Raw genomic sequence first — 11,042 nt, 5'->3', positions numbered from 1 at the left:
CTGCTCCATCACTTTTCGCTTTATTCACTTGAGATAGGATCTCTCCCTGAACCTGGAATTGGGGTGGCTGCTAGTCAGTCCCCACAATACTCCTGTCTCTTCCCACCTCCTTCTCCCCCAAGCACTGAGGTTACAAGTGTACTCAGCCATGCCTAGCTTTTCCCACACATCTGGATTAGGAAAATTGCTGAATTTTCTCCATAGTGACAAAATCATAAACAAAAGGAGAACATAGCCTTCACACTGAGTCTTCATCCCTTTCAGTCTTGTTTCTGTGTGCTTCCATTCAGGCTTGCAACACCACACGACAGTAGGGAATTCTCCACACTAGCTCCACACACAGCAGGCTAATTTTCGAACTACACTGTTTTAGCAGTGAATTTTTTGGATCTTCCTATGTCGTAATCTATGCTTCTACCACATTATTTGTGCTAGTTGTTTAATATTTCATCATAATTCATTCAACAATCTCTACCAGATATTTAGGATTTTTTTTCTTCATTATTTTGGGAGGTAAATCTTTGTGCTTGTCTAGCACTGTGACTCTGAGGTACAGACATAAGAAATCAAATTTCTACATTGCATGCATATACCAAAATATAACATATACAGTTCTTATATTTTTATATATCCACTTAAATTTTAATTTAATAAGTAAAAAAAATCCCAAATGTGGGAACACATATCTGTTGCATTAATCTGGTTTAGATGATAAAAATGGAAGACATCTCCATAACTGAAAAAAATTATTTAAAGGAATAAAATTTCTTGTTAAAAATATGAAAAATTAGGGAGACCGGGCCATGACTAACGGAGGATTCCATTTTCCAAGAACTGCTCGCTAGGGAGCCCAACTGTAGCCACCATGTCTGGCAGGAACAACAACAAGCTGCCCAGCAACCTGCCGCAGTTACAGAACCTGATCAAGGGTGACCCGCCAGCCATTGTTGAGGAGTTCCTCCAGCAGTATAATCACTATACATCCAATATGGAGATTTTCAAGTTACAGCCAAATAAACCAGCAAAGATCTGGCAGAGCTGGTGATGTTCATGGCACAGATTGGCCACTGTTACCTGGAGCATCTCAGTAACTTCCCACAGGGCCTGAAGGAGCTGCTCTCCTACAATCACACTGCCTTGGACCCGGAGCTCCGAATGACATTTTGCAAAACATTGATCTTGCTGAGAAATAAAAATCTCATCATTCCAAGTTTGCTAGAGCTCTTCTCCGAGCTTCTGCGATACCATGACAAGCTCCTGCGAAAGACGCTGTACACACAGATTGTGACTGACATCAAGAACATAAACGCCAAACACAAGAACAATAAAGTGAATGTGGTGCTGCAGAATCTCATGTACACGATGCTGAGAGACAGCAACGCCACCACAGCCAAGATGTCTTTGGATGTGATGATCGAACTCTACAGAAGGAACATCTGGAATGATGCTAAAACTTCAGTGTTATCACAACCGCCTGTTTCTCCAAGGTCACCAAGATACTAGTTGTTGCTTTGACATTCTTTCTCAGCAAAGATGAGGAAGAGAAACAAGACAGTGGCTCAGAATCTAAGGATGAAGGACCCACAGTGAGGAACCTGCTGGTGCAGTACGCCACAGGAAAGAAAAACTCCAAAAACAAGAAGTTGGAAAAGGCAATGAAAGTGCTAAGGAAACAGAAGAAGAAGAAACCAGAAGTGTTTAACTTTTCAGCTATTCATTTGATTCATGATCCCCAAGATTGCAGAAAAGCTTCTGAAGCAGCTAGAGAGCTATAAGAAGAGTTTTGAAGTAAAGATGATGCTCATGAACCTCATCTCCAGATTGGTGGGAATTCACGAGTTTTTCCTCTTCAACTTCTACTCCTTTGTGCAAATGTTTCTACAGCCCCACCAGAGAGAAGTCTTGAAGATCCTTCTGTTTACTGCAGAAGCCTCTCATCACCTGGTGCCCCCAGAGTTTACTCAATCATTGCTCATGACAGTGGCCAACAATTTCGTTACTGACAAGAACTCTGGGGAAGTCATGACCGTAGGAATCAATGCTACAAAGGAGATAACAGCTGGGTGTCCTTCGGCCAAGACTGAAGAACTTCTCCAGGACCTGGCTCAGTATAAGACACACAAAGATAAGAATGTAATGATGTCTGCCAGAACTCTGATTCATCTCTTCCAGACCCTGAACCCTCAGATGCTTCAGGAGAAGTTCTGGGGTAAACCTACTGAAGCCTCCATTGAAACAAGAATACAAGAGTATGGAGAGTTAGATGCTAAAGATTACACTCCAGGAGTAGAAATTGTAGAGACTGAAAAAGAAGAGGATACAGAAAGTGATGAAGATGGATGGGAAAGCGCCAGTCTCAGCGGGGAGGAGGAAGATGGGGAATGAGTTGATGTGCACCACTCTTCTGATGAAGAGCAGCAAGAAATTGTCAAGCAGCTGGACAGCATGCCCATGGAGGAGTGGAAAGCCAAAGCTGCAGCCATAAGCACGAGTCGGGTTTTAACTCAGGATGACTTCCAGAAAATCCACATGGCCCAGATGAAGAAAGATGGATGCTGCCCCCGGGAAAACCCAGAAAAAGGAAATATGTCAAAATAGACAGTGATGAGGAGTCTAGGGGTGAATTGCTGTCTCTGTGCAACATTGAACGCCTTAATAAAAAGCCCAAGTCTGACCAAGAGACAAGATTGGCAACTGCAATGGCAGGAAGGACAGACTGAAAGAAATTTGTGAGGAAGAAAACCAAAATAAATCCATTTTCCAGTTCCACAAATAAAGAGAAGAAAAAATAGAACTTTATGATGATGCGATGTAGTCAGAACGTCCATCAAAAACCAAGCCACCTTCCGGGAAAAGCAGCTGGCACTATGAGTAGCAATTTTGAAGAAGAGGAAAAGAATGAAGTAACTGAGCAGTGAGTTATCCACACTGTGTGCATCGGCATGCCAATGCTGAAAATTAGCAAACCTTTGTTTACATTAAAAAGATAAGGAACACTATATTTTGAAAACCATGGTAACATTTGTAGCAATTTGGTATTTTAATTTGGAGATGGGGTTGGTGGGAATGTGAAATGTAAATAGTCATGATGTTAAAAATCTCTTATCTAAAACAAAATATATATATGAAAATATGTGAGCCAAGTGGAATAGCACACACCTGTAATTTCAGTACTCAGGAGGCTGAGGCAGGAGAATCATATGCTTAAAACAAATCTGTACTACATAGAGAGGCCTTGTCTCAAAAAAATAAACAAAAATTTTAAAAGTACATCCATGTGATTGACCAAAATAACCAAGAGGAAATTGGATTGCTGCTCTACAATGGAGGTACCAAAGATTATGGCTGTTGGACAGGAAATCCTTTAGGACAACTCTTGATGCCATCTTGTTCTATAATTAATGACAGTGGGAAACTGCAACATCCTAATACAGACAGACAACAAAAGGCACAGATCCACCAGGATGAACATATCGGTCATGTCTCCATGAAAATAGCCAAGAAAAGGTTGTGTCATTTCCATGGAAGAAGAGTAAAGACCACCAACCCAAAATTTAGTTAAATTATGTTAGCTGTATTTTCTGCAGTGATAGGTTTTCCAGTTTTGAGAGAATATCCAGGTCATAGGAGAATTGGGGTTCTTATAACTCCCAAAATTCAATGTTTCCAAAGGTTGGGGGGCTCCCAGTGGAATTCTGGTGATGTAGTAACTTGGCAAAACATCTTACCTTCTGAGGGTAGAGGTTTAGGTAGTGGGTGTGAAATATGTCAAGACCCAGAAACTTTAGCTTTATGATAAATACAAATAAATTTCTTTTGACCTTCTAAAAAGATGGGTTTTGATCTTAAAATGGACGCAGCCTGGCCCATCAGTAGAGGAAGGCAATTACAAATACCAGTTAGAGCCATGTGAACAGTTATAGAAAAGAGGATTAGAGTTGACATGAGTGATTCTTTTGTATATTTTAGGAATGCTTCACACAGATATGTGTGTTTTCTTTCAGTTTCTTTATCATGTGATATAACATTAAATAAGAGAATACCAATGGTTATCATATTTAAGTTTGAGATGCTAAAAAAATGTTCCTCAAGGAACACCACAACCTCTTCTAAGTTAATAATGCATTTGTGGTTATTTGAGGGACAGTTGTATCAAGTAGATGAAATTATAACCTGGTTAAATATATATTGCATTTTCACTTTTATATGAAATAATTAAATTATGTTTGGTGGGAAAAAGTACACCCATGGAGAATGCAAATATTTTCAGTACATATTATCAAATTGGCAACTCGCTGAGAGAAATGCTTAATTGGATGTGGTTACAGTGTCCTTACCAAGTTACACTCTGCAAGGCTATGGAAGCCCATAAACAGGGCAGTTACAAGCCAGGTGTTGTTTGCATGTAGCTGAAGAAAGCAAAAATGCTCAAAACTAAGGCTGGAACGAGAAGTTCAGCCATGGGGTGCTTGTCTGACATATGTGAGGATCTGGGATAAACTCTAGCACTTTAAGTAATAAATAATTAGTGGTGATCATCACAGCACTGAAACAGAGGTGGTGAGAATGCTCAGTGGAGAAAGATACCTGTGGCCAAGCCCCGTGAGCTTCATCTTCAAGACCCAAGGCAAGAAGTGAGTTCTTTGTGGCATACAAACATTAGTGTACACACACACACACACACACACACACACACACACACACACACACACACACAAATTCAATTGTAAGAAAGTAAATAAACAATGGCTGGAGAGACAGCCCAGCAATTAAGAGCTCTGGTTTCTCTTGCAGAGGACTGGAGTTCAGCTCCCAGCACCCATATCCAGCTGGGGGTGTAAAAAGCTCACAAATGCTCATAACTGCAGCTTTGGGAGATCCAAGGCAGCATTCCAACCTCTGAGGGCATCTGCAGCATGTGTGCATACCCACACACAGGCACTTACTTAAAAATAAAATAAACATCTTTTAAATGTATAAATGGGTAAGCTGCTTAGTAGCCCCTGTTCAAGGCCATGCCACTTGGTGGGAGGGGAATCATTACACAGCTATCAGACCCAGAGGACTTTTTTACATTTGAAATATGGTTCCTATATTAGAAAAAAAAGACATTTTTGTCTGTTTGTTTTGGAAGATAGGGCTTCCCCTTTTAGCCAGGGCTGACTTTGAACTCACCATCCTCCTTCCTCTGCCTCTCAAGTATTCTGATTGCAGGCCTGTACCACCAAAACCAGATAAGTCTGCCACCCAGTAGCTAGCAGCTGAAGTGTTTGCTGAAGGCTTAGTTTTCTACTGTTTGGGAATTCATAGGATAAATATGGTTGTTCTTTCCTTGCATTAAAGACAAATAATTCCCAGGTAAACTTGGCATGGCAGGGATGATGGGTAGAAAGGTAACAGTGTAGAAGCTTTGCATTTATGAGGTAGGGTGGCATACTCTGAGGTGCTAAGTATATCTAAATCAGATTAGAACCTGAATAAATGAGATTCTTTGTACTCAAAACTCTCTGTACCCCTGCTTTCCAGGAGCAATAGATCACAGAAGTTGGGCGGTTTTATAAAAAAAACATATTTACCTTTACTTTGTTTCTTTAATGTCAATTCCAGAAAGTGGAAAAAAATCAGTCAGGATTTCTAGGTTGGTTTAAACTGTGCACAAGTGGGAAGTGGGAAGGGCTAAAGAGCTCCAAGTCCATACCCTGGAACAAGTCTCATATGGCATATCTTCAGCACAGAGCCCTTTGGTGAAAGGGGATGATATGGGTCAAGCCAACCTGCTCTTTCTATTGGACTGCAAGTGCAAGGTACTTCTAGCCTCCCAATAGCTACAAATAGTCACTTCCTGAATGTTTCCCCAAGATCAAATGGCAACAGCAAGAATGAGACCACCACACAGGGGGGAGAAGGCTACTTAATCTGTCTCCTCCACCTCCCCTGTCTCCTTCCCACAGCCTGAAGATGACTCAGATGCCTCATCCTGGCCAAGATCTGGGCTGTCTGATCATCACCACGGCCAGGTGTGCCTCAACTCTGAGATGTTCATCATACAGATTACCAGTTGTATTTTGTTAGTGCTGTATGGTAACATGCAAAGTAAATGAGTATTGGCTAAGAGAGAAGAAACATAGAGAAGTAAAAAGAGTAGCTTGGAGGATTCAAGAAGACAGTAAGGGTCTCCTGACCAGGACCTGGTTAGGAGGAAGCACTTCAAACCATGTTCTTGGTTTGAGTCCCTCCACTCCACAGCTACCCTCAGATACCTCTTTCAACCCTGATCACTCAAGGGAGACTCTACCTCCAGCCAAGGTGGATTTTTACTTACTGAATGGTGCACAATGCCAGTGGGAGACATTAATTTTCTTCTCCCCTAGATGTTACATCAACTTCTTGTGCCTAAAAAGCATAACTTTTGTGGGGTTTTTTTCTGAGTCCCAGTGTGCTTCATTGTTTTCATGAGACAGGACGTTTTGCAGAATCATTTAACAAATGAACAAACTAGAAATAGATGAATCTGACACTAAGGTGTCATACTATTGAGCCTTTCTTTTGTATGGTGTAATATGTTCTTATTTATTCTTCAAAACTTTATACATGGCATGTATATATAATACATATTACATTGTATATACACATATATATTATACACACACAGTATATTAGAAACTTTGTTTATTTATATAGCTTAATTTTTCTGAGCTAGGACCTCTGTTTGTTGGCCAGGCTAGCCTCAAACCTGCAGCAATCCTCATGATTATTGTAGGACTCCTTTATTAAATTATATCATATAATAAGATATAAGACTAGTAACAAAAAACTAGGTTATTTGAAAATGACTCCTTAAAAGAAAAAAATGAAAATTACTCCTTTTGAGTATTTCTCATTCTGAGATGTTTGTCTTCTAAAGAAAGACAGAAAATTACTTCAATATCTCTTCTCTTTCCTCACTACACCCAAGCCATCAGCTATCTGCATTGTCACAGCCTATGAAGGGGAAATTAAGCAACTACCCTGGAGCTCTGGCTGAGCCACACATTTCTGCAATGACTGCACCAAAACACAGAAGAACAAGCCATGCCTTGGCATATTTTTAAGACTGATAGGTAATCAAGTCCTTCCATCTACACTCAACAATGAGGGAAAAATAAAAGCCAGTAAACCAGGAAAAGAGTGGGTCAGACAGAGGCAGCACAGCCTCACCACTCACTTGGGAGAGTGTGTAGCAAGCCTCGGGAGAGCATTTAGGATTTTTCTCAACATCTCTCCATGATATCCACACACAAAAGGCTCCTCTTGTCACTTGAAGTCAAATTACCTTCTCTGGCTTCAGCCAGTGTTATAGAGTCTGTCTTCATTTGTATCTGGAGTGTGACAACCCCAGCTTTCTTGGTCCTAGGCCAATTGAGCCCAGCCTCCTTGTGTTAATAGTTCTCCAATTAGACACTTTTTTCCTGGTACTTTGAGGCAGGGTTTATCTGTGTAGCTTTGGAGCCTGTCCTGGCACTTGTTTTGTAGACCAGGCTGGCCTCGAACTCATAGAGATCCATCTACCTCTGCCTCCCAAGTGCTGGGATTAAAGGCATGTGCCACCACAGTAGACACATAAAGATTGTCCTAATGAAGATGCTTTTGGTCTCAAGCACCCCAAACCCACTTCACAACAGCTTCTTAGAACAAAAATAAAATGACTGGAAGGACAGCAGGCTACTCAGGGCTCACAAGCAGCAGGAAAGGTAGGAAGCTGCAGGTTTACTGCAAGAGGTTATCGTTGCTGTGCATCTGAGAGCACCATCATCACTGTTCTGCGGCTTCTGACTTGCACCCTTCTGTGCTGTTCCAGAGGAGAACAGGAGGCTTCGGTTGCATGGGCTGCAGGTGTATATGCTGAGCAGCCAGACTCAGAAGTATTGGTCACATAATAAAGTGTTAAACTCCTGGGGATCCGTCACCAAAGAGGAAAGCACTCCCAAATAAGAGACAGGTGCTGGGCATGTGACATCTTTTGGAAGGCTGCAACTGGAAGCTACAGAAACCAAGAATTTCAATGTTGCTGTTTTGAAGACTGCCCCATGTCTTCAGTTCCTGTGGCAAGGCTTACAGACCTGCTAAGCCTTATTCATCAGCAATGGGACAACTTTGTTTATTAGAGTAGTAAGCACCCTTGTTCATGCCACATGATGGTGACGGGTGACGGCCACATGTCTAGCCCAGTCTAGATTAGTCTTCTAAGTACCAAATCCAGTAAACCATCTTCCTTCTTCACTAATATGCTTCAAAGAAAACTCAAACTCAACATGTCTGAAGTAAACCCATGGTCTTTCTCTACAAGTGTGCTTTGCTTCCTGAATTCTGGACTATTTGTGCAACCTGGAAAATTTGAACCTAACCTTATCCACTTAAACACTAGGGCAGGCATTCAATATTAATTCTGAAGTTATTTACAATGGCTCCTTTAATTTAAACACGGAACTTCAGCCCCCACTAAGGTCTTCTTACCCTTTTCTCATCAACAATGTCACTTCTAATAACACATCTCCTCCATCTTAAGTGGGTCTAGACTGACCCACAGTTTCAGTGGCTTTCCATTGCTAGGAGATGGACCCTCAAATTCTGACATGGTGTACAGTGACACAGATGATGGCCTTCAGCCATATCTCATACCACAACTCTCATGTCTTCCTCTGTCCCCAGCCACAAGGAGTCACTGTCACTCCATTGCTGCCTTGAGCTCCAAGAGACACACCTACACAAAGCCCCATTCCTGTACTTTTGAGAAACAAGGCTTTGTTCTTGGCATTTTTGTCCTTCTCTTGCAGATACAGAGAAGGCTAAATGATTTTTTCATTTATGTGGTGTGATGGGCCCAACTGACAGGCCACCTGGGTTCACATCTTAACTCTGCCACACACACTCTGGGAACAGTACATGAAATCATGATGAGTGGTGAATATCACCCACTAGATTTAAGTAAATGTGATTAGGAATGAACGTCTTTTCACCAGTGCAATGTCCTTGTTAGAGGCAAGAGTGATAGCCAACAGAAAACAACTTAAGTAACCCCCATTGTAATTAGAAAGTAAACCCACTATCTTGGGCTCAGTGGATCTCAGGACCTGAGCATGGGCATTACATTTGTTGTTATGTTAAGCCAACAGTTTCTGATCCTCCCCCAAACTACAGTCAAGAAAGGTGAATGAGAAAGCATTAGGAGCTATAGTTTGAGTACTTAATGAAATGCGTCCAACTCCTTTGGGCTGGTTTTTAAGAAAAATTTGTCATTCAAAATGACTGTCAGCTGTTTGCCATTGATCGTTTTGACACGTAATAAAACTACTCATCTGAAATTGGCTTATTGAGGAAACAGAGGGTACCAATATCTTCTGGAATATTCTTCATTGGGACCATAGCCATGTTACCTCTTGGTGTGTGTGTGTGTGTGTGTGTGTCCATCCCCATGCTTGTGTGCCTGCATGCACATGTGCACACATATGCATAAGCACAGAGATGCAGTCACATAGAGTGGGATTTTCCCCCCCAGGAGAACTTTTTTTGAGGGGGGAGGTGATCTTTTTCATGGGACATAAAAAGATTGTGAATTGGTGAATGCTACAGAAGTGGGGTCACAGGATGGGAGGGAGACTGTCAGACTGTCATTTGGTGGGTACCCTGAGCTATCATGTAAGATTTGGAGTGAGGGCCCAAACTCAGACTTATTCTCACCACAGGCCACTCACTGAATTTGGAGGAGGCAGGTAAGGCTAAGTGGCAGATGTAGAAAAGCAAATGAAAATCCTCCTAATGAGAAGGAGACTGGAATAAGGCACAGTGAGTCACTTCCTTAATACAGATCCTGATGTCTGCATGCGAGACAAATGTACTGGTCATGCAAAGAGGTGGGAAATACAGCGAATGACAAAGATGGTTAAAATTAAGCATACGATACCAATGTGCTTAACGTTATCCCTAGACAGATTCAAGAAGACAATTAATATGCTATGCACACTTTTCCATAATGAAAATGAATAAGTAGAATACAAAGTGAACTTCAGATCTAGATAACACAGTCAAAAAACACTTTACATAACTACCTCGTAAGCTAGAGAGATATGGATAGAAGATACATAAGACAAATGAAAATAAATAAAATCCCAGCTTTAACCTAAAGACTATAGAACCAAATGTGCATTCTGGGTTAAAAATATCCAGTATTAGAATCAAAGAACTCATTACACAGGTATCTAGCAGTCTTGACACAGTAAATAGACTTACTAGTGGTCATTAGTAGCCAATGAAACATAATGTAGAAGGAAAGTGTAAGGGAAAATACCCCAGGACACTTAAAAGTCTACTACTGCTCATGATTAAAATACCAGGGAGAGAGGAAGGCAACACTTGAAAATATTTGAAAAGTAAATTTAAAAAATGGCTAAAAATATCAACATACATATTTATGAAACAAATCTTGATGAAAATTACCTGCAGACATATGACAATCAAATGTCTGAAATTCAAAAGCAAAAAGAAAACCTTAAAAACAGATACTAAGCCTACACAGTACAGGGGCAGATGGGACTGCTCGGTGGGTAAGAGCACTTTCTCACTTATAAAAGGCCCAGGTTTGGTTTGCAGCACCCACATCAGCTGGTTTACAATCACCCCCTACCCCAGTAGCTTTAGTTACAGAGGCTCCTGTGTCTTGTGGCCTCCTATGTATACTCAGGCTTTGCCACAATTTGTTTTCTGTGGCTGTCATAAACACTATGACCAAAGGCAACTTGGGGAAGAAAGGGTTTATTTGGTTTGCACATACCAATCACAATCCATCATTGATTGGGAAGTTGAGTTGTGACCTTAAGCAGGAACAGAGCCAGCTCTCCACAGTTCAACTTGCTTTCATACAGCCCAGGACCACCTTCCCAGGGGATGCAACACCCTAAGTGAACTACACCTTCACACATCAACCATCAATCAAGGGAATGCCCCCACAGACTTGCCTACAGGCCAATCTGATGCAGGCATTTTTCTCAGTTGAGGTTCCCTCTTCC

General features: G+C 41.3%; 1 pseudogene; it reads left to right on the top strand.

Moving 5' to 3' along the window:
* The first annotated feature begins 865 nt into the window (after nucleotides 1-865).
* On the top strand, nucleotides 866-2,907 carry LOC127237495 (protein SDA1 homolog; annotated as a pseudogene).
* The last annotated feature ends 8,135 nt before the right edge of the window (nucleotides 2,908-11,042 follow it).

This window comes from Phodopus roborovskii, unplaced genomic scaffold (genome assembly GCF_943737965.1).
Source record: "Phodopus roborovskii unplaced genomic scaffold, PHOROB, whole genome shotgun sequence".
In the NCBI taxonomy this organism is placed as follows: Eukaryota; Metazoa; Chordata; class Mammalia; order Rodentia; family Cricetidae; genus Phodopus; species Phodopus roborovskii.
Note: the sequence above shows the minus strand (reverse complement) of the source record. Positions and strands in the feature narration are given on the sequence as shown.